Here is a 27,116-nt window from a genome sequence, read left to right as displayed (position 1 = left end):
CTGAGGCCTAGGCCTGAGCAAGTGGAGCTACCCTCTTCCACCTGTGGCTCTGCCCATTCCCGTGTAACTCCACCAATGGCCCCACCCCTTTCTGCCCCCTTCTTGGGGCCTTGCTCTGGTCCCACCCAGGGTCTCCCCCCCATTATGTATCCCCACTGCAGTCCCAAGGCCAGAGAAGTCTCTCTCTCCGCCACAGCCCCAGGCCACAGTGGGGAGTGAGGGTGCCCCAGCCCTGAGACCATGACAGATAGCAATAGCTCCTCCAGCCCTGTGGCTTCCCTGCTGCCCCTGGAGACAGGATCGGGGGGAGGGAGACATGCTGGAAGCTTCTCTTGTGGCCAGCCTGCTTCTGCCAGGGTTAGAGGGTGTATGGGGGATTTCCCCTGCCCAGTGCTGCTGGGGAGCGTTTCCCCCATCTCGTCGCCCAGAAGCATGGTTGGGGAGCACGGGGATTTCCCCCTACACAGCTGCTAGGGCACAGGGGGTGTTTTACCCACTGCCAACCTGCCCCGCCCAGAACTGGTGAGCAGGAATTGGTTCGGGGCTTTTCCCTGGGCCCGATGGCTAATCCATTAGTGGGTTCAAGGACAATGGGGTCAGAGCTATCAACCTCTGGTGGAAACCTAGCCCCACAGACTCCCCCGAGTCAAGATTTCACTCCTGAAGTGAGGCATGTCCAGAAATTAGAGGCTCTTTTCCTTTGAAGCGAGGGCCAATGAGCCTGATTCTGAATCACGTTATCTGTCCACAGAGGACCATAAGCTAGCTGAGCTTAGGGAACCTTTATTAAGGCCAGATGATCATTTACTAATCAACCACCTAGGTGAGTCAGTTGTCACCATATGGGGCCTTCCAAAGGCCATCGCGGGCAGACTGAGCCCTCACTCCCCATCCAGGGCAGCTTGACATTAACCATCAAGCTGCCATTTTTGAAAAAATTTGTCCACAGCCTGTGTGACTAGGAACAATGAGAGCAGAACTTTGCACGAGGCCTGGCCTTGCTGTGTTCATCCAGCGAGGGGCCAACATGAGACACGTAGCCATGGAAGAACGGTGGGCTCCGGCAGAAGGCAGGGGTAGCTGCCATGTTGCCCTGCCCATGAAAGAACCAGAGACTTAGCTGCTTCCGGTCTCGGAATTGGATTCCAAGTGAATGGTTTTGAGAAGGGAAATAGTCTTACGAGTGCAGAAACGACGATAAAACACACACACACACACACACACACACACACCCACCCCCTCCAGAGGAGCATCCAATATACTTTATTTCTAGAAAAAAGTGTGATTTGCTTAGACTACGGCAGTTATATATTGCAGCAGCCACTACACTATGCTTCAACAAACCACTGGAGAATAACTTTGCTCTGACGGCAGCGCTGTTGGGCAGAAACAATGGCTTGCCATAATAGTCTCGAGAAGTTAATATTAGTTTGCTTCCCAATTACCTTGCAACAATTTTTCAAATAAAATTCAAACAACAGGCTCTTAATTTCGTTTACAACCCCCTGGATTTCACGTTTCCCTGGATATAAAACTGCACAGGTAGCGCAAGACACAGTGGTTTATGGCTCTGTTGTGTCAGTTTTCCATTCAGTGCATGTTTTCCCCGCCCCCCCCCCCCCCCACCACCTCTTTTTTATAAGACTGGAGTGCTGGCTACAGGCTATTCTCCCCCGCAAATTCCAAATGCATAACCATGAGCTGGGCTCTGCACAGTACTCACATTAGAGATGGGATCAGGAAACCAGTTACCCGGTAAGCACCACACTTACCAGGTGCTACATACTAGATAATGGTTAATGGGTTCCCTGGGGAGAGCCAGCCCCAGATGGGGGCAGGGGACTGGACTCGATGACCTCTCGAGGTCCCTTCCAGTCCTAGCATTCTATGAGTACAGGGCTGAAAGCGGGAGCCCCGCAGACTCGAGAGCCTTGAGAGCCTGCTAGTCAGTTAGCCAGTTAAATATTAGATTAACCTCCTAACATTTAACTGATTATCTGATTAATTAACTCATTTCAGATGGAGTATGAGGATTGTTTTTGTTATTTTCATCATGTAAGGCACCAAGCCGTGGAAGTGTGCGCTGGACTGACACTGCAAAATATTCTGCTTGGACTCAGTCTCATCAGCCGTCCTGAGTCATGGAAAGTCTGAGGTATCCCAGCCTCTGTTCTCCCTAGGATGCAGTTCCAATACAGCAAGTGCCATCTCGTTAACATTAAGAGTTATGGCTAATTCCTCACTCCCACTGGAAGCTCCCTCTCCTCCCATCCCACTGAAACAGGCCTCTCCCCACTGCAGAGACTAACCCCAAATGGACAGTACAGCTACATCCACAGTCAGCTCCTGCTAATGCTCCTCACGGCAGTCAGCTCCATATCCTCTATTTGATGCACGTGCGTGAACGGTGCATGGGCACCACCTACCCCAGCCATGTGCCAAGACGACAATTCATCTACCACTGTTACGGCTCCCTCACTTCCAAGGCCACGCAGATGATACTATTGGAAGGAGCAATGGCAAATGCCATCTACTCTATCGGTCCTACAAGATTTAAACAATTCAAGCATACGTTGTTTTACTCAACCAACACTGCAAAAGTCCTGAACCTTCACACCTATCTCTGGGAGACCCACTGGCCTAACCTTCCAAAAACTACTCCGTTTTGTGAGGCCATCTTCAGACACTAATCTCCAATCATCAGGGCCTTTAAAGTACCCCAAATTAAACACCCAGAAATCAGTTCTCACAACTGAGGATGTGAGTATTGTACATTAGTAAGTCAACTCGGAGAATGAGGAGTATGAGGCTACTGGGTGCATTCCGGCCAGCTGTTTGGTGTGTGCAGGTTAGTGTTTACTAGCGAGATGTTACAGATATTTAGCATCGGCCCAACATATGGTAACTATCGCTGGCATCAAAGTCTCAGCACAGAGAACAGAATGCTCGTGGAGACCAACAAACTCCTTGATCCAGGTCATGGTGAAAGCCAATCATGGGGTAATGCAGGGAAGTTTCCACTGTCACTGCCCTAGCTGTGTCAATTCTGTCGATCTCCATATGGATTTCAGCTGACTAAAACCACACTCAGAAACATGCAGCATGCTTTTCAAACTACAAATATTGCCGTCCTCCACTATGGAGAAACTACTGCAGTGACAGCCATTACAGTTCCTCATTACTAGTAGGGATGTAAAATCCCGTTTGGTCAGTAAGCCAGTTAAACATTATATCGAGTATCAGAGGGGGAGCTGTGTTAGTCTGAATCTGCAGAAGCGGTGAGGAGTCCTGTGGCACCTTATAGACTAACCGAAGCATTGGAGCATAAGCTTTCGTGCATGTTATCTGACGAAGTGGGTCTTTGCCCACGAAAGCTTATGCTCCAATGCTTCGGTTAGTCTATAAGGTGCCACAGGACTCCTCGCCGCTTAAACATTATATTTCACCAGTTAACTGATTAAACAGGGATGGGCAGGGGCCCCACTGGTTAACCATAACTGGTAAGCATCACCCTGTAAGAGTAATGCTTACTGGTTAAACCATTCACATACTCAATTACAAGCATTACAGTAGCCCCTAAAAGCCTCAAGTGAGATCAGAGCCCTACTGGCCTCGGGAAAAAAATGCAAAAATGCAAGGAGTTAACAATCTAAATAGACAAGATGTGCAAAAGATGCATGAAGAAGAGGTGGCACATGCTAAAGTTCACACAGCAGGCCTGTGGCAGACTCAGGTCTGGCATCTCCCTGTGTAGTTCCCTAGCCACTAGGTCTTGTTATCTCTCCAGTTATATGCCAGGCAATTACTCACAATCTTGATATATCAAATTCCAAGTGCAGCTCCAACTACGGATACTGTGCCTAGCTCTCCTATGCAGCAACCTGAACGAAACATGGTTGGCATAGTTACGCCAAGAGTGCTCAGCTCATATGTGAGGCTCGACTGGCACCAGAGCTCAGCTCCTAGGTACGTGGGACCAGCATGAGTTCCTATGCAGGGTAGGCATAGGGCCATGGCTGAACAGAGACAAATACTAGCTCGGTCATGTGCTAAGACACGATGCTGTGCTGGTATCAGCAGGTCTGCTTTTCACACTTCCTATGCATGAGTTTGCGCAATGCTCCTGTAAAGAAACAATGGCTCCCTCTCTCCACATGGACAGCGCTACCCCTGCCCTGTGCGTTGGTCTTCCAAAGGCATGGTTTCACACTCGTTGGGTGCATAAGAGATACGTCCATCTCATTAGCTCTTTCTTCTTCCATTGCCACTTGCAACAGAGAGGCTGATTGCTCGTGCATACTTCTCAACCTCATGTTTACAACTTTTAAGAAACAGTCCAACTCAAGATGCACAAATATCAAGGTAAATGGGCCATTTTAGCTCATGCTCTTTAAATTGTAATAGGATTATGTCCTGTAAAACTGCAGTAACATTTGCAAGTCAGAAACGCGAGTCCCTCATAGCTAAGCATTTAGACACTTAAATATTAAATGTAACCAGTAATATTACCAAAAAGTTAGATTTCCAAACAAAGACTCTAACATTGAAATAAATAATGTGATATATTTTCCTCAGATTACTAGCAAAGTCTTTCAAGCACAGCATAGTTGGAATTTTATTAAAACTTCCTTCTGTACAATTAATCTGAAAAAAGAGAGAATTAGGTGTTTCACGAAGAATGAATGGATAAAAGTGGGCAAAACAAATAAAGCTTTTAGCACAACAATTTTTGCACGTAAAATATTAAAAGCCATGCTCAATTCATCTTTGTCAAGATTGAGAGGCAATTGGCTCCAGTTGCCATTATGGATTACTGTGGTTTACCATTTAAAAAACGCTCCAGCCTCTCGCCATGGCTGCGTATCATCGCGCTATACACTGTCCTCTGTAACATGGTGTCTTACAGTCCTGCTCTCCATGAAATGAATGGCAAACTCCCATTCGCTTCCCAGGTCCAGAGTGGCCGGAAGAGGGTTCAGCCTAGCCATAAATACAGCACAGACATAACAGAGTAGTGACCTGAAGCAGAGGGCTTTGCTGGCTCTCCTTTCAACACTTTGGAGGTAGAGAATGGAGTAGCTCATTCCCCTAACCCTAGGGTCACTTGGTACGGTTCCCAAACAATTTCCTCTTCTGCAGTTTTTGCCTCTCTCCCCACTTCCTCTAATGCCTAATGATTAACAAACTCACGATGTGACTGTCCCGCAAGTTCAGAAACAACCCATCACACTGATGCCTCTGGGCCTGTCGTACACCACATTCTCTTCAGCTCAGGGTAGCAGGAAATAGTCACAATTGCTACTGTGTAAGAAAATTGCACATTTTTTTAAAAGATCACATTGCAGGGCAGATTTACACCCATGGTCCACCCAGGCGGTTTTTCTTTCCAGGGCAAGACTCTTTGTTGTATACGATAAAGCCAAGAAAGCCAAGCCGCATAAGAGAGACACCGTCACTACAAACAGCAGAGATTCCAAAGGGAATCCGTGACCTCTGAAAAATATATGCTGTACAAACTGACTACAATGGAGCCAGGACTGCCCCCAAGACTAACACCTACAGAAGCCCCTGGGAATTGCTCATACATATAGGAGAGGAGAATTTGACCCACAGTTTGGAACTCTGGAATATTGACAGCTGAGTTAACAGTGATTTCCTAGCAATATATTTTAACAGCTCTTCTTCTTCAAGCACTGGGTATTATGTTGGCACAACACTCTCCAAACTCTTCTGCTTCATGTAAATTCCTGGCAAAGTGTGTAGAAGATAAAACTGATTAATCCTAATTAAAATGAAAATCAAGAAAATGATACAGTCTGTTGCATCTACTTGATGACTCAAAAGCCTCTCTCATTTCAATGTTAATGGTCTCTTTATACAAATGTGCAATACCCTAATACACACAGAATAATGGGTTTTGGATCTTCTCTTCCAATATTCAGAGAGATAGCTGTGTTAGTCTGGATCTGCAAAAGCGACAAGAAGTCCTGTGGCATTTTATAGACTAACAGATGTACTGGAGCATAAGCATTTGTGGGCAAAGATCCACGGCATGCATCTGACACAGTGGGTCTTTGCCCACGAAAGCTTATGCTCCAATACATCTGTTAGTCTATAAGGTGCCACAGGACTCCTTGTTGTTCTTCCAATATTAAGGGCCAGATGTTAGAAAGGGCTCAGCATTCATCTAGGCTCCTAAACAAGGGCCAGATTTGCTTAGATGCCAAACTGGGCGCTGATCACTGTCTAACATCTGGTGCCAAGGGCTTATTGGGTACCTTAAAAGCACAGCGGAGGGCAGAGATGGCACACAACATGCCAGAGACCGTTGCTTTTGGCACTGTGCCTTACTCAAGAACACTGCTTTCAAAGGGGTCGCTGTCTTCATGTTCGGCAGCGGGAGTCCTTGGGCTGTTCCCCTCAGACAACGCTGCCTGACAGCTAGTAATTGTCTGAAAAAGCCCTTTCCCTAGAGGCAGCCTCCATTTTGAATCTCACCAAAAGGAATGCACCAAAGCCCACAGGTTTGAGAGCATGTGACTGCATCTCAAAGGCAGGCCTGTTCCAGTGACTCCAGGACAGACAAGGATTCCAGCAATGGGGCCACCCAACCAGAGCAGTGACCTGCCATCTCACTGTCCTTCACCCATGAAACAAAAGCCACAAACGGCCAGGAGAATCAGCAGCACCACACATCCCCAGAGCAACAGGTCCCGTGAAAAGCCTCAGCCCTGCAAGCCAGCCAGGTGCAGGAGAGAGGCAGAAGGGAGAAGCAAACCAAAGCTGGGACCGGCTCTCTCTCAGCGACGTAGAAAGGAAGGCCAAGTGGGCCCAAGCAAGGTAGAGTGACTTGGAGGTGCAGTGAAGGCTGGGAGGGGAGGAATTCTCCCAATGAGAGATGGGGAGCCATCTCTAGATCAGCGCAGGACAGGGAAGAAGAACAAGGTGTACAGAGGTACACAGGCAGATTGGATATGAGGGCTGAGGGCAGCCCTGATTGCTGGCTGGTGACCCAACTAGTCCAACCTTGCCCCAAGCCCAGGGGAGGCAGCGCAAGTATCAAAGGAAAAAGGAGACAGGCATTTTAAACTGACGACGTAATACGTTATTAAAGTCTGGACAGTAAGAAAACCAGTCCCTATTCCTAGTGGTGTCATTGGAACAGCACTATTCCAGAAGTGAAATGTAACCAAGGTGTCACCCAAGCCCAGTCTCTGTATGCATGTGCATGGCATTGTCCATTCCACATCAAAGGAGGGACATATGCAATGTCTTCTCCCCGCAGAAGAAAGCCCTTAACCCATTTCTTGTAACAAGACTATCCAAGGGTCAGTGTACGCGCCTGTGGCTCGGGAGGTAATGTTCTAAAACAGGCATCATGAAAGCAATGCAAAGCACTGACCCTGGCTGTAGTTTGCAAATGAAACACAGAGGGACGAATCTAACAACTGTCTCACTCCAGAGACTCTAGGTACACAAGTGATAGGCTTGGCTCTGGATCAACCTCCTTCTCTGCTACTGACCTCATTTAAAAGAAACCTGAACGCAACCCGTATCTGGTCAGAACCTTGAGAATACAGGGCTGCTTAAAGGAAAACCTTGAACTAAGTTCAGTGGTGAAGACAAGCTGGATGCAAGCCAGAATCTGCTATGTTATTTGCTTAGACACCATTTATTATGGTTACATTTTATTATATAGTAGTAAAAAATTACAAGGCAACATCCGGTGTTATTTCCCACTGGGATAAATGATACAGATGGACTATTAAGTCTCAACATCAGAACCAGCATGCCAGACTACATTCCATTTGTGCCTTTATAACGTGTCAATAGCCTGACATTTATGCCTGTTGATGGTAAAGCTATTTATATTATAGATGTCTGAATGGGTCATAAAATCCATGCAGCATGTTTAAAATCTAGAACCCTCACAATTCCTACCAACCTCATCCCCTCCTCCCCCCCCCCCCCCCAAAAAACAGAGCACCTACCACCCCACACATCCCAGGGCATCGTTACCCTGAGCTAAAATTACTCTTTCCATGTCTTCATGCCTGCCCTATGTTTGTTTTTTAATGCGGTATTTATTTAGCTATTTGGCTTTTCACACACCATGGACATCTCTCTGATTTAGATCTCAAGCTTTTCCAACATCTTTGAGCCCCACTGTGTATTAACAAAGAATGAACCGTGCAAGTGAGCTGTCTTTAATTGATGGTTCTAATTTAACCTTCGTTAGCCATGACCAGAAATTGTAGTCTGACAGCTGTTCAGTCACATGATGGGCTGAGATCACTAATGTCAACTGCAAATGCTGAATTGCAACAAGGTTTCAAGGCCAGGCCCCTAAAAGTGTTTAGGCACCTCTCTGCCATTGATTTTATTAGGAATAAGGTGCCAAAATACCTTTGAGGTGATGAGCCTCAGTGCCTAACTCTGATTGGTCTCTTGGAAAATCTCAATTCGGTTATGCAAGAATTCAAATCACAAACTGATATTACAACCATCCTTCTCGGAAGAGCGAGCACGCACGGCCCCGAAAGCAGAAGCGATGTGTAGAACGGTCCTGAGGGCTGCCCCCCGGGTGTAAGGACCAAAGAATCCACTGCTCTAGAGACTGCCACCGCAGCACCTTTCACAGGCAATAAACTCGCTTGAGTTATAACAGGCATCCAGATAGGCATTGAGAAGTGTGCAACATGGGAGGGTCACCTTTTCTAGTTAATATTTCCTAGCTGGGGAAAGGAAAGATCATGACGTGCAAACTCAAGGGGATCAGGCAGGGACAGGGTCTCAAAGTAACTTTGAAATAAACAATTCTCTGACTCTCAGCATTCCTTCCAAGCTGTGCACCTGGTTTGTCACTTGGAAGAGACTGAAAGGCTGCCCACTTGATTAGGTGAGCGCCCACAGCTAGGTTTTTTGTTTCCACTGGCAGTGCACACCCGCACATGCCTGGGTGCACCCAAAAAATTATTCTGCACATGGACAGAAAAGATTAGAGGGAGCATTGCTGCCAGTACGTCTCACCAAACCAGGTACAGTGAAATCACAGTAAGAAAGAAAAGCGGGTTTGTTCACAACACCTCATCCTCAGGGCTGACAGCTCAGCAAGATGGGGCCCAAATGTATCTCCTGTGTTGCCCCGTAACTCTCTTGCAATCCTGTTTCAGAGTCCAACCCATTGATGTCAGTAACAGTCTTTCCATTGATTTCAATGGGTATTTCATCAGGGCTAGAAGCACTGGTGTTCACTTAGAGTGCCGCCATGGTCCATTTCACCACAATGGCTCCAGCGGAGGAGATCGGAAAGTGGCTAACTACACTTGGTGAATGAGTCTCCACTGGGTGACAAGGTTGTACTATACAGAAAACTCATTTCTGATGTATATGGAGCGCCGATTCTCTACCTGGCATACATCTCAGAATAAGTCTGCCATACCTTTTTATTATTAATGTGACACCAAGATCCTTATCTGAAATTTATGCGCTCTGAGCAGACGTCTGAAAATGTAGTTTATCATTAAAAATTAGCATCAAATGTGACTGAAATGTAAAATTATCTTGACCTTTAATTCCCTGTGTTCTCACAGTCACAATTCTTCCTTCACGTGAGTGGCCGTCTCCTGTTCCATTTTTGTGACATTAGCACACTCAGCCAGCGCTGAGCCAGGGATGCATAAATATCCTATTGAAGGACAGATTTTTCTTTTGCAAGCAACTGATGTAATCACTTGTACTAAACAGATGTGCCCAAATCCGACTGTCAGCTAACAAAAGAAAAAAAGCTGTTGCATCTCCAAGCAATGTAGCCTGACCTGGATCTACCAGAAGGTCCATATTTTAATGTGTGTCATGACCAGCACCATTTTTTTAAAATGGGGGATACTCCAAACCTTGCAATGCAATTAAAAAATGATGCTATCCTGATAGGAGGGAGGGCAGTGTTCCCTGTAAGGTCAGCACTTGCATGGCCATCCAGGAAAGATGCAGGTGCCGCCCAACTGATTAGCAAAGTGCCCACAGCTGCTCACAACCAGCAACATGTGCTTCTAAGGGTGGTGTACATCCACACATGCCTCAATGTGCATAACAAAATTTATACTGCACACCGATGGGAAAAATTAGAGGGAACATCAAGTGGAGAAGTATGATCACTGACAGCACATGCATCAGAAATCCTGCCCTACAGCATAGCACGTGCCTGAGGAATTTCAATTAAATTTTAATGAAACTAACAATTTTCTGTGGTTTTGGTGAAGATACTCTGAAAATCATAACCCACAAAAATGCTATAGCCCTGAATTTGAAAACTCTGGGAAAGATACCCACGTCTCCATTCATCTGTACAGAATGGGAACTCTGGAACCTCCAGGTGACAGAACAATGGTCAACATTCCCTGTTTACATGGTAGCTAGAAAGCGACTCAGGGCTCCAGAGTAGGGGGGAGGCACAAAGTCCCTGTGTCTTCACAGGACCCCTGACGTGCTGTTCTTCCATGGTGGGAGACCCCTGGCTTGACGGAATGAACAGAAACCATGTAAGGGAACTTTCAGAGTGTTCTCCTAACACTCATCACTTCCCCGGAGGGGGGGGAGGAGGGGAGTAGGCAAGCCCACAAGCTTTAAAAGCTGTGTAAAAAACCATTCAAGTCATTTTAGTCGTAAAAACTACTGGAAATGCTTCCCTAGTGGGAGCAGAAAACTAATACATAGGAAGAATGAGCAGTGGTTTTATTCTGACCTAAGAATTATAAAAGGACTCAGGCTTACATTATATGTACATAAAGACATCTCTGGGTACAGGTGTCAGGAAAGTTACTTAAAGCAACCCACATCTGATCTCTTCTGTGATGTGATAACAGATGCTTTTTTAATCTTCACCTTTATTCCAGTTACTGTTAAGATTATGGTGTACGTTACTGCTTTATTTCTACCACTAGGTGATGAACTGCAGTACCACAAGATAAACCGCATTCAGTTTGCATATTTGACCTCTTCACTTGAACTCGGCCTGCTAATCCATCTCAGCTGGCACTCCTTCTAATATACCCACCTCTCAGTAACTTTGAAACAGCTGAGGCTTCTTGATCTCTCCTCCTGCAACACAAATATTTTCTCCAGTGCCAAAAGTGACAGCAGAGATGAAAATCCAAAGTCCAGGAACACAACTGCAAGCTAGGGAGCATCATGAAGGGCTGACACAGCGATTTATCTGAGGCTGCATCCCTTCCAGCTCCTCATACAACATTTGGACGCGACACGGCCCTTGTGCTTGATGAGGTGTTACACCTTAAGCCTGCAAACAGGCTGACTTACAGGAGAATGACTGAAGCAACTGCCATGACTGCTGGTAGCACCACAATGAAGCATCTCTAGCCACAAGGGAGCAAGCACTCTTAAAAGTGCTTGGCCAACCTTTTCGAATGCGGGTGTCTCACCAAAGTAGGCACCTAAATTCACAATGAAGCATCTACATAAAAGCTGCCTGATTTTCATAGCGACCAAATGCCCACAATTCCCATTAAAACCAATGGCAACTACCAGTGTTCAACACAATTAGCATATCATACAGTCAACAACGTCTCCTAGGTGCTAGGATAGTAGAAATACATCATCACATTATACATAATAATTTAATATGCCTCAGTGTGGATTTGGACATCTAAGGGTCAAAGTTTTGTCCTTGAACTGTATCATCCTATTGACGTGTGGAATCCCATATACCCTGGTCTACTGTGATTGGTATAAGCCACTAGGAAAATAGACAACTTATCAGGGTGGCATTAATGCACTTAGACAGCTAAACACAATGAATATTCCAATAATCAGAGGGAAGCTGCTGCATCTTCTGGAGGAAGAAAAAATAAAGAGGTAAAATAGAAGAGTTGTGAAATCTAAAAAGCCACCAAGAAGCCAGGACATTTCTCATTCCTGAGAAATTAACAACATATTCTAATTGCCACCTTTAGTGGTACACAGAAGAGGGACATAAACTATTCCAGCTACTACACGTTTTCTGTGTATTTGACAAGATCATTGCTTCTAAATAACCAAAGGGTCTGTCTGCCTCTAAGTTTCTTTGCTTGGTTTCATCCTACGTTTAAATCAAAAAAAGAAACAAACAAACAAAAGTCTTGCTTGCAGTCCATCAGCATAAACAAAGCCTCTTGTAAATCTTTATCGTACTTTTTCTCACAAAGGACAAGTGTTATAACAACTCACTTAAATATCCGTGACAGAATAGCTCTGCAGTAGGGAACTGCAGTTTTCATTAGACACATCTGACCAAATAACAAAAATGCTGTTTTCCTTTTCTCTTTGCATTTCAAATACAATGGGTTCTCATTTCAAGCCAATGGCTAACACTCATCTTCCATTGAATTTGCAGATATATTTGCCACTTAAGGCAATTCAGGAAAGCACTGAAACACATGCTTAACTTTAAGCATGTGCTTAAAACCTACTGAGTTCAGTGAGACATAAGCTTATGCTCAAGTGCCATCCTGAACAGGGGCTTAAAACACAGCACGAAGTCCCCGTTAGAGAAGCTCTTCAGCACACATTTAACCTTGAGCATGTGAACAGTCTCATCGCCTTCAGTAACACTAGTGATGTGCGTAAAGTTAAGCACGCACTTTGCTAAAATGGGAACTAACGGTATTTTTCCAACAAAATGCTAGTTCCTTTAGTTGCGCACGTGTAACTGAATTAACCAGTTAGATTTGCATTTGTTACAAAGCCTTTAATCTAATAGTCATTTAATTATGTAATGTTATTAGTAGGCTGGCATACTTGTAAGAATACAAGTCTAAGCAAGTAAAAATACATGCTGGCTGCAAGTAATGATTTTGCTCCTCTTCACTCCCTTCTAAATGTAAATGCTAAATTATACACTTATTGGCATTCTACACACACTCTGGATGGGCGGGGTGAAATAGCCTTTAGTTATAAAGAATTCCCCCATTATACGTGTAGCCAGTCAATCTCTGAGCACTTTAAATCGTTGGTGAGTTTACCCTGGCAATATCCTAGTGAGGGAGGCAGAGCTAACACCCCCCCTCTAACCGCTGGGGAACTGAGGCACAGAAAGGCCCAGCGAATTGTCTAAGGCAGTGGTTCTCAAAGTATGGTCCGTGACAGTCTTGCAAGTAGGCCGCAGCTCAGGGAGTGCCCTCCCCCCGCAGCGGGGAACTTGCATTGCTGCTCCACCCCTTCGCCCCCCACCCCTTCAGGAGGGTGAAGTGCCAGAGCCGGCTTCCGCTTTGATGGGGGCAGAGGGGGCTTCACAGGCCAGATCTGGCTTGCAGAGGAAGGAAGCGACTCCGTGCACTGCTGCTACCCACCTCCCCTGGCTGGGGGAACGGCAGCATAGGAAACTGCTCGCCTGGAGTCACAGCCAATGCGAGCAGTGGGGGACGGTTCCTGAGAGTGGCAGGGAGTCAGCTAAGCACCCCTCAAACCTCTCATGCCCAAAGCCCGTACGCCCTACTGCAATTAACAGTAAAACACCAATGGATTTCAGTGAGAGCATTCCCAACCTTAGAATGCTACCAGCCTCTACAGACCAAACAGCTGTGAAGCATCTTTAAAGCCACCTGGAGTACAAAGTTTGCCAGTATTGTCCAACACTAGTAACGTACAATACCACTCAACTTTGACCAACTGGACTCAAGTAAATCGCAGCCTATATTAACAGGAGTTATAAGCAAGACACGAGAAGTATTTCTTCTACTCTGCTCTGTACTGAATAGACTTCAGTTGCAGTACTGTGTCCAGTTCTGGGCACCACCGTTTCAGGAATCATGTGGGGAAATTGGAGAAGGTCCAGAGAAGAGCAACAGAAACGATTTAAGGTCTAACCATGAGCTATGAAGGAAAACTGAAAGAATTGGGTTTGGTTAGTTCTTCTCTTTTAGGAAAAAGAAGACAGAGGGAACATAACAGCTTTCTATTACCTAAAAGGTTGTTACAAAGAGGAAGAAAAAAGTATTCTCCCTTAACCACTGAGGATAGGATAAGACGCAAAGGGCTTAAATTACAACAAGAGAGGTTTAGGTTGGATAATAGGAAAAACTTCCTCCCTGTCAGGGTGGCAAAACACCAGAATAAATTGCCTAGGGGGGGTTGTGGAATCTCCATCCCTCGAAATATTGAGGAGCAGGTTAGACAGACACTTGTCAGGGAGGTCTTTGGTCCTGCTATGAGGGCAAGAGACTGCACTTGATGACTTTGAGGTACCTTCCAGGTCTATGGTTCTCTTTCCATGTTCATGCCAAGTGACTTTGCTAAGCATTCAAAAACGTAGTAGTATTGAGCTAAGTTATGACAGTGCATGGAGTGGTCAGATCTCTCTCTACTTCTGTACATTTAAAAACACGGCCTGGTTATAGTTACTCTCAATAGCAAAATGGGACATTCAATTTACATTAGAGGGCTTAAAATTGGGCTGCATTGAAATGAAAACCCAGCCCTTAATGTCCCTAAGTTTCCTGTTTAAACACATCAACTGCATTTCAACTCCACCGTTAGAATACATGCTAATGGAACACAAGCCAAATTCTGGTCTCAGTTACACCGGTGTTCATACAGGAGCCACTTTGAAAGCACATAGGTCCCTGGAAGCCCATTTTAATTACAAAACTTTAGCACTCCCCACAGTCTACTGTAAAAAGTCTACCGCTGCCCTGCCCGCAATCAACCATGCTAGGACCCTCCCATGCATCCCCATAGGTCGTCTCCTCTGCCATCACCACCACGATAATATTCCTCCCCTGGAACCAGCATGCAGGGAATGGCAAAAAAAAAACTGAGCTGCAGTAATCAACAAAACATGAAATGAAGTTGCATGGAAGGCACATTTTTGCTGAGCCATATCAGAGAAATAAATTACAAAGAAATGTAACTGCTACCTATTAAGAGACAGATTTATAGGATAGCTAAAGCTTTCACAGTTTATGAAACAATGTCCAATAAAACGGCACAGCGATGATTTAGGATGGTATTTAAATTCATTGTTACATATATTTTATATTTCAGACTGGTCTTCTCTGCTTGGTCACACATCATCTTTGCCAGATATACACATTCGCTTTTGCATATTTAACAAGCTTATCAACTTCCAGTGGAAAAGACAATTTAAGAGATCTCTTCTCTGAAGGTTTGTTCTTAAATAGACCAGATGACTCATCTCCTCTGTTTCAATATATGCTTGAAATGGAAAAGGTGAAAGCCATTAAGAACTGATATTCAGTGCTGTGCTGCATTGCCTGGAGAGAACGCACTGTGACTGCAGCCCGGGATGGGGTGGGAGCCGCAGGTTGTTGCAAGCCACATTTCCACTCTTCCAGTTCCTGGCTACCCCAGAAGCTGGAAAGGCTCCTGTATAAGTTAGGATGCCCTGCAGGGCTGGGTTATCACTCAGCAGCAGAACAGCCTAAAACATCCCTAGTCCTGACCACACCTGACACCGTTCTTCCTGCCCCCCCTACAACGTTAACACCCTACAGGGCTTCTACAAGCCATGCACACGGGCAGGAGCAGGCATCACAGCTGTAGAGGAATGAAGCCCTGCCTGCTTAGCTTCTCAGTACTGGATGCTCAAAAAGGCCCTGGGCTCACAACCCTGGCTCAGATGAGCAGGCTATACGCAGCGAAAGCAAGCCGGCTGCCTGTCTAACAAGGCACAATCCCATGAGCGTTGCAGCGCCAGGGCCAAAGATGTTCCAGGAGAAAGGAAAATGGAGGCACTGTGAGACAGATCCCGACAGACATGAAAGCACCAGGAAAGTGGTCAATAAAGGCCAGATTCTGCCTGTCTACCCTGCAATAGTGCCCTGTTCGGCATATCATCCCATTGACACCATGCCTATCCGAGACGCTGATTTCTGGGGGGGGAAAAGACCCGAACAAACAGAGAAGCTCAGTGATTCTCAACCTGCAGCCAGTGAACACCCAGCCGCAGCCCATGTGGCATCCGCACGGCCATCCCGGGAGTTGTGCATTTATTGTGTGGGTGGGGCCCACCGAACCCAGAAAACACACTCAGCTCCTGGGTGATCAGAGGCCTCCAGCTCCAGCACAAGTACCTCACATTCAGGAAGGCAGAGGACACCCGCCTGCTCGGAAGACTGTCCCTAGCTGTCCTGCAGACGTGCACATGGCAGGGTGACAAGCGAGGTGGCCCCAGCGGCGGAAACTAGGGATGTTACATATCGGTTAATTGAATAGTCGTGTAACCTCCTGAATTCTTACTGGTTAGTCAACTATTCTAGAGTTCCCAAGGGCGGGGCCAGCAGCTAGTGAACTCCAGTCTCCCTCCCGAGGAGCCCCCTGGCACTCCACACTGCTGTGTCTCTATCGGAGTATCAGTAGCACAGGGTACACCAAGCAGATGCTGGCCCATGAAGGGAGCCAGTTTCAAACCAGCTCCCCTTGCCGACTGGCTGCCTGCTGCCCTGTGCTACTGCTCTGATAAAGCAGCAGCAGTGTGGGATGGCAGGAGCCCCTGTCGGGGGGGGGAACGTCTGAGCGCCCCTATCCAGCATGAGCTGAAACTGAGCCGGGCTGCCTGCCCACCTGGCTCTATACTTGACATGTAGAGTTGCAGCAGGGGTAGGTCCCGGACCCAGAGTGAGCCAGCACTGAGCCAGGCTGCTGGCCAGCCTGCTAAAAAATGTACTTGGGGGGGGGGGGGGGGGAGTGATGCATGGAGTCTATAGCATTAACCTATAAGCTTTTGCTTATCAGTTAATTGACTACACTATTACATCCCTAATGGAAACAACAAGACCCACAACACAGAGCTGTGATCCAACTGTGATAAATATCATAACCGGTCAAAAATGCCAACTGTGCCTTGCTGGCAAACACTTTTTAATTTCCTCCCTAAGTTTTCTATGATCTTTTTAAGTGAAAACCCAGTAAAAATTGCATCCAAAATTTAAAAGGTTTGCTCTCAATGTAAAGCCTTTTTTGCCAAAACGAAAACGTCTCAACCAAAAGGTATTTCCACTAGCTCTACCAAATAGGAATGTAACACTTCCCATCTGTGTAGCGCTCTTTATCTTCAAATGCATATATATATATATATATAAACGAAAACTACCTGTGATGCTGCAAACATGGCAATCTAGATAATTTGCATTTGCATATTTTTTCTTATTAATTATCATTATCACCACCGCCACCTTCTCCTCCAGGCCTGATGTTTCAACACAAGTTGTGACCTCAACAGTTCAGCCAGGTACCTAACCAGTATCTGAGTTCTGGAAGCCTGAGACTTTAGAAGGGTCAACTCCATGCAAAATCCCACGAGTGAGTCATCCAGCAGGCTGGATGTGCTGAATGCAGTTCGCAAAGCAATACTGTAACCAAGTAAAAGACAGAAAAGTCAAGGAGGAAAAGTCTTTCAAATAAGGCTTTCTGGATCCATTTTAACACTGTCCAACTTCCTGAGCATCAGGGAACTTCTAATATCCATTCCCCACCGTCACACTGTGGATAGCCCCTGAGAAGAGAGCAGGAGCAGGCTTGTCTTTGTTGGGGGCTATCACTGCATAGCCAGGGGACCGTATAGCCCCAAAATGCACCAGTCCAAAGGGAAAGAGCTCTGGTGCCCACCCAGGTGAGCTGACAGCCTAGAGCACCTGCCTTTGCTAGACCAGAGAGGATGTATACAGAGGCAGTCCCTGCAGGGGTTTGCAGGAGAGGCCTGTGTCAGCTCTGTGCCCACAGGCAGCTGTCTGGTACCAGGTGCATCCCTAGCAGTGGTTGCACTCGCTTTGCATTGCCAGAGCTGTGCCTCAGAATCCCCTAGACCAGTGTGGCCCGAAGCTCAATGCCCGGCTGCCCAGGCCCCTGAGGGGCGGGGTGGGGATAAAAGGCATTTTCCCCACTAGGCAGGGCAGACATCTGCTTTGAAACTACCCCCGCGCACACACCCACCTCGTCCCGCTTGTTACAGGCTCACGCCTCCGCATGGCTCCTCTGGGGCGTAGCGTGCCGCCCTCAGACACTCCTTCCCGCTTCCCCCAGCCTGTGCCTCCAGCTCACTCTCCAGGGCTCGGGACAGTCGTGGGCTCTGCGGCTCGGCTTTCCCGCTTCGTCGCTGGTCAGCTAGCTACAGTTCTCCCTTCCAGGCTGGGTCTCTGGAGAAACTGCCCTTCAGCCCTCTTCAGGAGGCAGTGCTGCTTGTCCAGTGGCTGGTGGGGGAATCCAGGCCCACCCTGTGCTCTGGCTCCCGCCTCAGGGACGCTGCGCTCCACAGCCTTGTTCCACTGCCTCCCCCTGCCCTCTGACTGACACCTCAAGGACTGCCATCTGCCCCGGCCCCTCCTCTTCCTGGGGCTGCTTCCCCCGTTGGGCTCCTGCCAGGCCCTGTAATTTCCACCAGCCCTCCCTCATGTCAGGGAGAGACTGTGGCCCCTTTCCCCTGCAGCCCTCCTGGCTCTAGGAGAAGCCCTCCCGCTCCTGCCCAGGTGAGCTGCAGCCTTCGTTAAGTCCTGGGAGCCCTGGCTCCCCTCCAGGTGCAGCTCATCTAGCTCCCCTCAGGAACTGAGGGCTGGCTCACTGCTCATGTAATCCGATAGTCTGGTCTGCCAGGGGCAACCTCTTTGCTAAACTCCACACTCTGCAAGGGGGGACACTGGCCCTTTGTTTCTCTCTCTCGCTGTTTTACAGCGCTGAAGCCAGCATAAGTGCACACTCACCCTGGCAGTGGCATGCACATCAGCCATCCCACCGTGGCTTACCTCAGACCTGCAGCCTACCTAGCCAAGGGCGACCCGCACCCTCCTCTTTGGGAAACCAGGATGCTCAACTGGCGTCTCCTGCACTCACCACTGCAGCCGCCTTCCTCTCAGACTGCTGCAGGAAATTCCCTCGTCTCTATTGGGGGGATTATGGGCTATGAACTTTGCCTGAGTGACCAGATTAGCTTGTTCCTCCTCCTTGCACAACACGGCTGGGGGAAATGCAGGGTCACAATTGACCCCCCCCCCCCCCCAGGCACCCACATCACAGTGCCACCTAAGAACAATTCAGGAAGTCTATCTGCTGGGACAACCAGCCATTGGAGCCACACCCTTCCCAAGTATGCCGTAAGGAAAAGGACCAGGCTGCTTCTCAATCCTTAGCTTAACGGGGCCATAAAAGGAAAAGGGAAAGGGGGAAAAAAAAGGAAAAAGAAAAAGAGAAAAGGGGAACACCATGCCCCCAAAAAAGGAATTTGAAAAAAGTACCCTGAGGTGTTTATTTTCCACTTCTCTGTGTCCCTTTTCCTGTGCCGACTGTGGAAGACGCTGGTGTTCCATCTTCACGAATGACAGCTAAGTGACTACACAGCATGCAGCTGTCACGAAAGCCAGCAGATCATTTTACAAAGATCAAATAGCGCCACAAAGGTGCCTGGCTTGTTTACCAGAGAGCAAGAAATGAGCAAAGAAGTGCAGAGCACCTTAGCTCTGTGATGTGATCACAAGTTAAGGAACTTGTAAATAGTTTATTTAAATTTTGTAGTGGCTGCATATATAAATAGTTCACCTGGCATCCCATTTCCTTAGGACCTGGATACATAATGTATGCTTAAAGGGGCATGGCCATCTTGAAACCTATTCTAATTTATAAGAAAATAAAAATTGAGTTACAGATAGCTTTGGGTGCTCTATCCCCCAGTTTTGTCATTTTACTGTCATTTTCCTAGTTCTAAAAGTGCCCCCCTCCTTCATTCCTGTATGAAAAAACACACACAAAAACAAAGGTGGAAACTAATACACTAGAAAGGCCAATCAGGGAAACTGAGTCTTTGTCAAGTGCCACAAGACTGTGAAGACAATGAAAAAAACCCAGCCTTTTTCCTCCTTCCGTCAGTCCTTGAGGTGTTACGTGTAACAGCAGGGGAAAGAAGTTAGGGAGATGAATGATTTTCAGGTTGATGGTGTTCTGTTGAACGCCTACAAAGCTTCTTTCCAACCGGTGATTTGGTATGGTGGAGGGCATGGCTAACGGAACAGCAGTGAGGGATTCTCTCAGTTACGTTTTCCTGAATTATTGACAAAGGTGTAAAATGCCTAAAGGTTTCCACCAGATTCATTCGCCATCTCTCTGTATTTAAGGCCAGAACATGCAACTTTTTTTTTTATTTGGTACCTCTGTACTCTGACAGCGTGGCAATGACTTGTACCGCCTAAGGCAGGGATATGCTTAGCATGCGATGAAAATATAAACTCCGACTTATCCTCTCCTAGCTAACCAACCATTTCATAGAGTCGAACTCGCTCTCTTGCTCTTAATGAAAAGAACACCAGATAGGAGCTGAGATTAGCGTGGTCCATCCTGTTCTAGTGTAGGAGGAACATCCAGAGACTAATGAAACAATAATAGGAATGACGCTTGATACCTGTATTGCAGCTTTTGGCCAAGGATTCCCTACAGTGCTTTAGAGATTAGAAAAGCATTTTGCCCAACTGTGAGAAGCAGCCACCTCAGCATGCAGGCCCTAATTCAACGTGGCACAGAAACAGATCATTGAAGGCAGGTAGGTTTAACTATTTTGCTGAATCAAAGTTTGAACAGCAACATTACACAACAGTACTAAATGGAACGCGAATTAGAGTGCCACAGTGAGTCAGAACGGTAGAGAAAGCTGACAAAGGAGAAAGTAGAATTTGGTGGGGGGGTATTGGGACTAAATTAGTCACTCCGCCATAAAGTGCTCTGGGGTCTGAATGTGAGTCGATGCACATACGAGATGGATTCATACACATACACACCCATACAATACTTAGGCAACTTAGAGTTAAGATAGCTCAAGAAGGAAAGTTTTCAAAAGCACCCAGTGAAACCCAGACAACTTGTGGCACTAAATCTCTAGGGCCCTTTTGAATATCTCCATCCAACATGTAGAAAGTCACCAGTCAATCCTGTGTTCACATGCAGCCCTGCATGAACTCTCTTGCCACTTCAGTGTCAATACAAAGCATGCACAGATCAGTGTTCTCTGTGCAGTGTGAGATTATGCCGCTGCTCAGGAGAGAGTCAAATGCTTCCCCGCTGATTAGCAGAGTGCCCACGGCAAGCTTTTGTTTCCATCAGTGGTGCACATTCACCTAGGCTTCAGAGCACAAACATTTATTCTGCCCATAGATGGAAATCTTACAGGGATCATTGCCACAGATGCCTCAGTTTCCCTTGTAAACAGGATGAGGTTTAATAAAGAGAAATGCAAAGTGCTCCACTTAGGAAGGAACAATCAGTTCCATACATACAAGATGGGAAGCGACTGTCTAGGAAGGAGCATGGCGGAAAGGGATCTAGGGGTCATAGTGGACCACAAGTTGAATATGAGCCAACAGTGTGATGCTGTTGCAAAAAAAGCAAATATGATTCTAGGTTGTATCAACAGGTGTGTTGTAAGCAAAACTCGTGAAGTCATTCTGCCGCTCTACTCTGCACTAGTTAGGCCTCAGCTGGAGTACTGTGTCCAGTTCTGGGCGCCACATTTCAAGAAAGATGTGGAGAAATTGGAAAGGGTACAGAGAAGAGCGACAAGAATGATTAAAGGTTTAGAGAACATGACCTATGAAGCCAGGCTTCATGAACTGGGCTTGTTTAGTTTGGAAAAAAGAAGATTAAGGGGGGACATGATAGCGGTTTTCAAATATCTAAAAGGGTGTCACAAGGAGGAAGGAGAAAATTTGTTCCTCTTGGTTTCTGAGGACAGGACAAGGAGTAATGGGCTTAAAGTGCAGCAGGGGAGGTTTAGATTGGACATTAGGAAAAAATTCCTAACTGTCAGGGTGGTCAAATATTGGAATAAATTGCCAAGGGAGGTGGTGGAATCTCCCTCTATGGAGATATTTAAGAACAGGTTAGATAGACATCTGTCAGGGATGGTGTAGACGGAGCTTGATCCTGCCTTGAGGGCGGGGGGCTGGACTCGATGACCTCTCGAGGTCCCTTCCAGTCCTATTATTCTATGATTCTATGATTCAACAACTTCCATTGCATTCTAGTGTTTACTCACCCACATGAGCACCAATATGGGCCGACGTTCACAAATGTGAAGCCCTAATCCCAATGCATTATGGCTGTTTGTACATAAGTATTGCACCGGAGCTACAATTGTGCAATGGGGCCTTACCCAAAGTCCACGGAGGCCAATGAGAAGCCGGCCACTGACTTGAATAGACTCTGAATTGGGCTTCTGAATGTGGCTCGAGAGGAACAGGATGGTGTTTCATCAGGGATGGTACTTGGTCCTGCTGTGAAGGCAGGGGACTGGACTCGATGACCTTTCAAGGTCCCTTCCAGTTCTAGGAGATAGGCAATCTCCAGTAATTTATTTATAAATGTATTTAATTTAATTTATAATTTGTGTTGTGGATCCTCTGTGGTGGAGGAGCTGGCTGGACTGTCCTCCCTTTCCAGTCACTTGCTGATAACATGGGCTAGGGCATGGTAGGGGGGCACATGGAGCAAGATAAAGTTGAACCCAAAGTGGCTGCAGGAACCAAGTTTGCAGCTCTACTTGGAAGGAAACTCGCCAGCCTGGTGACTGACCTTTCTGTGGCTGCTAGAGAGGCGTCTTCAGGCTGCTTTGTAGAAGTGTGTCTACAGCAGGACCTGAGCACAACGCCACTTTTAACATGTTCTCCTCCCAACCCCCTACGGAGGCACTGAAGTGCTTTTACCACATTGCACAAACAGGGAGCAAAGATGCTGTGGCCCACATCCCCAACACTGTGTAGGTCCTAATGCCCACTGAATTCAGATCCCGTCATTTGGAGTCAATGAGCCTAAATAGCTTTGTGCACCTAGGCCAAAGCAACTGGCTGCAGGTCTGACAGGAAGCACACAGCCAAACAGGGAACACAACTCTAGTTCCTAGAGTCCCAAGCTAGTCACCTAACCATGGACTATTCTTCCTCTCTTTTAGTAAGATGCTATCTCCTGGATAGATTGCTCTGCACAGAAACACCAAAAGAAATCCCTAGATCTATCAGCAAAGTCCAGTTCTAATGGGAAAAATTGTCTGTGTGCAAGAGAGGTTTGGGGATTGCTATAAGGATACAAAATGAATCAGACTCTTGGGGAACATTTTTAAAAATGGATATTTCAAGGTTTTCTCTGTGAAAGCCAGTAAATAGTCTAACAATCACACACTGCAGAAAATCCAATTGTGCCCTGAAGAGTTACTAGGCTAAATTTGGAGGCTAAATTCAATCAGTACAGCATGAAATAGAAAGACGTCCATTGGTTGCCTTCTTCATCAGTCAAGTTGTCTTATAAGCCATCTCTGCTTCTGTCCCTTATATAGTTTGCAACTGTTCCCTGCAGCCAAAAAGGGAAGGGACATACCAGTCTAAAATGTACATCCTTTGACATTTTGGCATGGAGATTTATAAGGAAATGGTGGAACATAAAATCTTTGCTGAATGATACCTTCATCCTGAGTAACCAGCCTGGGAAATAAATAAAGCATGAAGTGGAACCATTTTAAAAATTCATGTGAGTCTTCATTACTGGAATAAACTTAACCAGTAGTGACAAAGCTCTGCCTAATTCCAGATGAAAGAGGAGTGGGAATAGCTCCTCAGAAAACTAAAAGGGGCTGTTGTGCTTTAAAAACACTATTTTTCAGATTCTTCCATATGAGCCTAAAAGCACAAGTCAAGCAAGCGCCCGGGATCAAATGCCTGTGCTCAACCGGCACTAGCTATCTAATGGGTCCTTTCAGCCAGTTTCGCCCAACACCACAAAGAAATTAACCTCTTAGAAAATGAGGTCTGCCATTCATTTCTGAGAAGTTCAAGGAGTTAAATAGGGCTCAAATATGGGAACAGAAAGGACCGATGTCAGCCCCTGCTCAGCTTTGAAGCCTACTGTGTATGTATTACAACACAAACTCAGGACAATCCCTTTCAGATGTAAGCAAAAGGTACCGGGGACTTAATATAGGCCAGAAAGAGTTGTAAGTGAAAGTCAAATGCAGCCAGAAGAAAAGAATCCCATTCCTAGTCATGCAGGAAAGGAGACCTTGATCCCAAACCTGAAGTTAGGGGCTCTTCATTCACTTAAATTGCAGGATCCAAGCTCCCCTTTTTAGGGTAGTAAAACCAAGGGGATGGCACAGAAACTTTTCAATTGCCTGCTACAACTGCAATATGTCTTCTTCCACTGTTCGGCGTGGAAGAATTTCACCATTATGTGCTAAGAAGAAGGTTTGCTAAGGATGCGGCTCAGTGTTCCTGCCCTTCCACTGGACTTGTCAGGTGAAATAATAGTGGTTGAAGAGCACAGTCCACAAATACTAGTGTGCTAAATTTTACAGCACAATGAGAATCCCCAGTGAGTCTAGACCACACACACACTTCATTGTCACACTATTTTACCATAGATGTGTATTTAGCCCATGAAAAAACATTCTGCTGAATGCACTTCTAACTTTTAAAGTGATCATTGTTGGGGAATAATTCTAGCCCATTCTGTTGACTAATAAAGATTCTTCTTCAAAAAAGAATGTTCTGAATTGATCCATTTGCTTTAAAATGGGTCTAAAGTCACTTAGCTAATATATTTTATAAGTCTGGATGTGGGTTTTTAAGTACACACCTGTAAGAACAAAACAAAGTCAGAAAACATAATTAAGGCTGAGCTCCAGTAAGACTAAATACAGATCTGAGAATAAGCACTCAAGGTTTTGATTCAGTCCATCAAGCAATGATGGGAACAACTTCACAAAAATTTCAGCAGCAATTCTTGATTCTAGTACTGCACCTTGAACACCTCAAAGGCTTTTGTATGTCAGGTTTATTCTCTTCAGCCTGCCTCACCGGAATTCTGCTGCACCACTAAATTGATTAAATGAAAATATAAACAGCTTCAGCAGGTAATAAGATTATGCATATTGGGATACCCAGAACTGGCACTAAAAGAAAACTGTGAAAGGCTGGTTGTCTGACCACTCTACATACCACCTATTAATTGCTGCACTAACCCAGGAGTGCTTGAGACCCACGTTTGCTATTAATATCGTAGCTTTTTAGGCACCAAGACGTTACAGTTAAATCGTTCAAAGCATTATCATTACCACTGTTTTAGAAGATGGAGATACGAGACAATGAATTTCTGGCCTATATTTTCCAAAGGGACTAAAGATTTTATCTCTGCTTGTCCAATGAGACACGTCTAGAAGTGGCCTCATTTTTGGAAGGTGTTGAAAAGCAACCCCCTCAAAAACAAGGCCTGCGGAGAAGCTTCCAATGGGCACCCATAAACGGAAACACCCAATGTCAATAGTCATCTCTGAAAACGTGGGCCTGACTCGCCCAAGTTCATGAACAAAACCTTTAACAGAGCCAAGAAATGAAAACCCATCTCCTCTATCCCAACTTAGCCATAAGACCGCCCTTCTGCTCTGAATCCAAAGTGAGTGATATTAAACCAAAGGTTTTCGTGTAAAGACATTTTATGTACCCTTCTAGAAAGAAATATCCTGTACCTAGCTTACCTGAATTTGGTTGGTGGTGAAAACACTAAGTCGGTGTGGATCCCTGTGCCAACACAGCAGGATATATAAGGTGGCAAAAGGATGCAAAAGTCAACAGCCTGGTAAATCAACTGGAAACAGGCTCTCTCATAGAACCAACTTGGAAGGCTTGTATGCATAAGGGGACAAACCCCTAGTGCACCTCTTCTTACATGCTCAGCTACTGTGAGGGGGGTGTTCACATTCACTTAACAGGACCACATTTCTGCACCCACGTAGCAAATTACACGTCAATGGAACCGAGCACTGGGAAGAGGTTACTCCTTGCATTTTCTCTGGAAGTTTCCATAACAGTTAGCTAAGTTCTACAGTTGTTCTGAGCATCACTTACCTCAAACGTGACGTCTAACTGGCATTTGTATAGCCATGTGTCAAGTTTGCCGGGCAATATTTTAGGGTATTTTGTTCAGCCAAATGGATTTTTTAACCAAGGCTGCAAAGATGCGGCTAGTTTCCTAGGGTCACAGTGGAGGGAATAAATCCTGTCATTTCACATCTTTGGCCATCAGAATATTCATCACACCGATTAAGAGCTCCCCCATTCATGCTGTACATGTGTTAGTCTAGGGCCTACACATACGTAGATGCCAGCACCCAACCCTGGCATCTTCCATAAGGCCATAAATTCTATGTCCGCCACATCACGGCTCACAGCACTCCTGCTGCTCCTCGAGACACCCACATCACCACACTACTTCTGAATTTTAAAGCCTGCAAGGCTAGCTCCGGGCATGGCCCACGGTGTAGCGGCTCCACTGGGCTGGAACAGCCCCCCGTCCATGGTGCGCCACAGGCAGGGGACTGCTCCTCACTGCTGGTTAACTCGTTTCTGGTAAGCATCACCGGGTAAGGTAACTGGGTAACCAGTTCCCAGGTTAACTACTCACATCCATACCGTAAAACGTACATCCATTCCATAACACAGGACCTGCCCCTCTCCCTGGGCTGTGCACTTTATATGGGGATCAGATGCTCTTGGGCTCTTGGTTTTGGGGAATGGAGGGATTTCGCTTGTGTTTTGCACTGTCCAAAGACTGAAAACTGTTGCTAATCATCCCTGCTGCCATGGCGGCAGCTGAGGGCTAATATATATTTATTAAAGGCCAGTCTGTTAGGGATCAATGTAACAGTTTCACGTGGGAACAGAGAGAGAAACACACATGCACGCACCCCTACCTTCTCCGAGCCATAAGTAGGGGTAAGGCATAGGTGATGCCTTGGCTTTAGCTCCCATTTCTCAAAGGGAGAGTCCAAGGAACCTGATACAGAGCAGTTGTGATACAGAGCATTAATGTCCAGATGGGAGCAAACATGGTTGACCAAGTTTGATACCAATACAAAAGAGGGTTCAAGCCGGTTTAACTCTATTGGTTCTGAAAATGATTTTAGATTAAAAAGGTACAACTTCTGCATCTAAATATGGCCTTAAAGGAACAGCCTTGCCCTAAAGAGCTAACACTCCTCTGTGGACTTAGCAACATCTGAAATGGACTTTCTTAAAAAATAAAATAAAACATGCATATAGAAACCCTCCAGTGCGTGCTGCAATTCACTTGAACCAAGACTG

The 27,116-nt window shown here is 46.1% G+C and overlaps 1 protein-coding gene across 18 annotated transcripts in view; it reads right to left on the bottom strand.

The window, feature by feature from the left end:
* ADGRL3 (adhesion G protein-coupled receptor L3) overlaps positions 1–27,116 on the bottom strand; it is a 635,479-nt gene that overhangs the window by 513,504 nt on the left and 94,859 nt on the right. The window lies entirely within an intron of this gene.

The sequence above is a fragment of the Pelodiscus sinensis genome, chromosome 5 (genome assembly GCF_049634645.1).
Source record: "Pelodiscus sinensis isolate JC-2024 chromosome 5, ASM4963464v1, whole genome shotgun sequence".
Classification (NCBI taxonomy): Eukaryota; Metazoa; Chordata; order Testudines; family Trionychidae; genus Pelodiscus; species Pelodiscus sinensis.
Note: the sequence above shows the minus strand (reverse complement) of the source record. Positions and strands in the feature narration are given on the sequence as shown.